Below are 4,097 nucleotides of genomic sequence, written 5' to 3' on the forward strand. Positions count from 1 at the left end.
CTCAGTTCTAATCAGTTTTAATACTTAACTTGTCAAATCTATGAAATAAGTAATTATTTGAATTATTATTAACCTATATCATGTTTTAATGATACATCACGTTCCATATCTACATTATGAAAGTTTCAGGCCCATGTAAAATAGCATATTGTAATTTAATAGATAAACTAAATGCTAAATATGTCTCCCTGAAGTTATTTTTCAAATTAGCCCTACACTTGAGGAACAGTTTTAACGCTATCTGTTCGATATGTCTCGTACTTAGTCTATCAGAGACTTTATCAGCAAACGGTCTAGCAAGTGATCGTGTACTCTGTGGCACGTTTGCCATTTCTTGCAGTAGAGGATTATTGCTAGGTATAATGGAGCAGAACGCCATCTCCCCAATCGGTTCATCCGATAACAACCGACCGGAACGTCTTCCCCTGCGCCATCTATCGCACTATTGATTGTTCGATTTCAATTTTACAATAAAATATAGTCTTATAGATTTATTGCAAAGTACCCTATATATTTTTCTACCCCTCACAATAAAACTAAATCTTAACGTATATTAATTACCATGGAAAGAAATTTTTATATTCCAATAATTTGTGTCTGAGTCGCGACTCAGACACAAACTTCAAATAAAAATCATGCAACATACTGCGAATACACTCGAGTTACTTTCCATACCAAATAAAAATATATTTTCTTTTTTCGATTTTGTTCAATATCACTTTGTAAAAGTCAGTCGATTTGTCCTTTAGTTAAATGCACACAATTTGAGCATTCTCTATGAAGAAAGTAACCTGTCTTTTTCCATGTAGGTTCAACAACAATGTTACAAAATAAATATCATAAAAACAATACTGCGAATTATATTGCCGTCGCCAATGCAATGGTATTCGAGTGCCGCCGTGTAGTATTGCTTCACGTCAGCATTCTGCAAGTTTCCTGTTGCAGACAGTCTCTTGATATCCTGTCCTCGCTACCTACACGGACATACCTACTCTATTCCCAATATTTGAAGCAAAATAATCCATCAGATTAATTTCTCTCGACGTCTTATAAATTCTAAGAAAGTCCTTCAAAGTCCACGTCCATTCAGAGTTTGTAATGAATGCCTTTCATAAGACTCAATCCTTTTAAGGACTAGCGTGGACGTTCGATTCAATCTTGCGCATTAAATTTGGAGAAGGATTATATTTTTATAATAAAACACGAACACAATCAGTACTAATCGGATCTTGGCAAATAGCCGGTCATTTGGAGGAGCGATGGGAGGCCACGGAATGGCTGCGACTATCTAAAGTAGTGAGATAATAGGTGCTGGGGCGCGGGCCACCCCGACGGCATCTCGAATAATGTGAGTGTCCGGGGCGACATTTGCGCCGAACTGCCCAGTGCTCGCGACCTCCGGCTCTTACTTATGCGGTTTTTAATATTTTTATTGCAATGTCTTAGACACTCAAGCGCAGAAATGGAATAGACCGTCTTTGTTTTTTTATATATATAACCGCCTTTGGGGTTAGGCTAGGGCTTCACATTGCGGAGTTAATAATGTTCTGATTATTAAAATAGAACAAAATTTTCAGTTTATTCTATGATTTGAACCCTTCCGACCCTAAGACATAAATACTCAACTGGTTGGACCGTGGGTTCTTTTGATCCGTTTCCTCACAACTGGGCACGACCACGAACGACTCAAACCGGACCAACGGAACAATACCCAAGTGGTTGTACATAACATAATCAGATGTCTATTAAAAGTATAGTTATGTCATGTCTTACATAGAATTTTGCAGATTTTGAAATACAGTAATTCGTATCTATTGCAGTCGCTTTTCCTGCAGTTAAGGTAAGGGTGTGTAAAAAACAGCTGCGGCGAGAGACACCCTCGTGGCCAGTTATTGTTGGGTGACGTAACTGCCCATAAACCTTCGCCAACGACGCCGCGAAGATCTTCACATTTATTAAAACTTACATTTCTAATAAATATATGCCGGTCTTATAACTTTAATTCGTTATAAATTAATCGATACAAATCAAGATATTTTCTGGCCAAATATCTGTATGTATACATTTTTTAAAAAACAATTCTTCATGTATAAATTAGGATGAGTATAGCTTTTAAATTTCTAACATATTAAGATGGATGAATGTTTTTGCCACTTATCAGTTGCGATTTGATAAACTAAACTTTCCTTATCCTCTGCGCAAAATTCTGTTGTTTATATAAGTTGAGATAAACGTGATGCTAATTTATCTTTACAAAAAGTATGACTGTATTTAAAAAAATACATAGTCTGTAACAATAAGATACATAACTCAAAACAATATTAATAAAAAACCCACGTGCGCGACTGGACATAATGTATGTGCAGAAATAAAATCTGTCAGTGACCATTTATGTCGGAACAGTCCGATATTAAAATGTAGCGGAGCATCGCCGTCCGCTGGATGACGAGTACAGGGCGGGCGGGAAGCGACGGGCGGCAGGCTAGCTACACGAGTGGTTTTTTTTTAAATTAGATAAGTAGGTATAGTTTTATTTTGTTAAAAATAGAATTGTAGAAAAGGTGTTAGGTATAGAAAGCTTGTTTAAGAATAAATAAATTTTAATTAAAAAAAATAGTTTTATTCCAATTTATATGCACTCTGGCTATTGGTGTGGATGAAAAAAATAGAACATGTAGCAGATGATTGATTCTTATTTGTCTTCGTCTGCCCCGTGCCCGTAACAACGAAAGCTGTATCTACATATGCTCACAGTTTCATGATACTATGTAATTAATATATTTCGAATCCAGCAGTATTTTCCGCATCCGCTCTCAGTGTGAATGCTCCTTTATGAGAGCAGCGGCAGCGGACGGCGACTCCGCGCCGGCTGCCGAGCGACACGATCTGATTTATGTCCGGACCAGCAGTATATTATACGGCGGGCGCCTCAAGAAAACTATAAGTTTCCGTTCGGCAGGACCAGGGGAGAGCCCAGTAAATATTGTCTCTGCTCACTGCATCAATACAGACAGATATCTATATTTATTACGCTCCTTTGTAAGATAATTTGGTAATGGATTGGGGTCATTACATTCGTGTTTGCCAATTCCTAATTTGGGATACATTTTCATTTGCGTTGTTAGTTGACAGATCATTTATTAGCTTGTAATCCGTTATAAAATATTTAGAATAGTGCATATATTGTATTTTCTAATAATTAAATACTCAGGTTACCGCTAGGCTAGAAAACAGATCGATTAAAACTATATTTTAAATAACTTTAATTTTTAATCTAAGCATCTACTAAATCTAGTTTCAAAATTTCATTTAGTCATCATATATCCGTCGAAATCTGTGTCGATTAACGAACGTCACTTTTCCTCCTCCTATAACTCCTATAAATATATAGCTCCTACAACTCAGGAGTTATAGTAAAAATATTTTGATTTTGAAATCCAAATAAATAAATACGGGTAAATAATTTTTAGTTAGGTACCTGCATTGAATATTGCGATATTCCTAAGCTAGTCTAAATAAATCCATAAAGCTAGCAAGCGGAGGAGCAAACGAAGGTAATTTGTCCGTTATGTCCTCGCCGAGTGTCGCCGAGTGAGCTTTATCTGCTCTATTTAAATACCGTCGGAAATTCAGTACCCGTGTTTATACTACTTTTACTCTTAAATAAAATCTATATGAAACAATGTTACAATTTCTAACGGCTTTGCTAGAGTCAGTTAGCAATTGGTGAAATAATACTATACGACGATGAGTTTTGGTAGTTCTTAGATCTAGTGGTATATTAAATAATATTTTTTATAAAATTTGCTAATCAGAAATGAATAAGTTCCGCCATATAATAATGTCACTTCTTGCATGTTCGCTCACTTCTTGCTCAAAACTTCATCCTCCCTGTGTCAAGGTTGGTAACGGATCAGAGTGACAGTAATGAGTCGTCATCAGTCAGGCACGCCCTCGGCAGATGATGCAGGCCCCTAATGCCTTCGATTGACAGGTCAACTCTGATCGCTAATTAATCTAATTTAGAAAATTAATATATATTTGGTTCTGGATTTTTTTTAAATATATAAATAACTTTCAATAACATTTAAAAAAAT

The sequence above is a fragment of the Plodia interpunctella genome, chromosome 1 (genome assembly GCF_027563975.2).
Source record: "Plodia interpunctella isolate USDA-ARS_2022_Savannah chromosome 1, ilPloInte3.2, whole genome shotgun sequence".
NCBI classification, from domain to species: Eukaryota; Metazoa; Arthropoda; class Insecta; order Lepidoptera; family Pyralidae; genus Plodia; species Plodia interpunctella.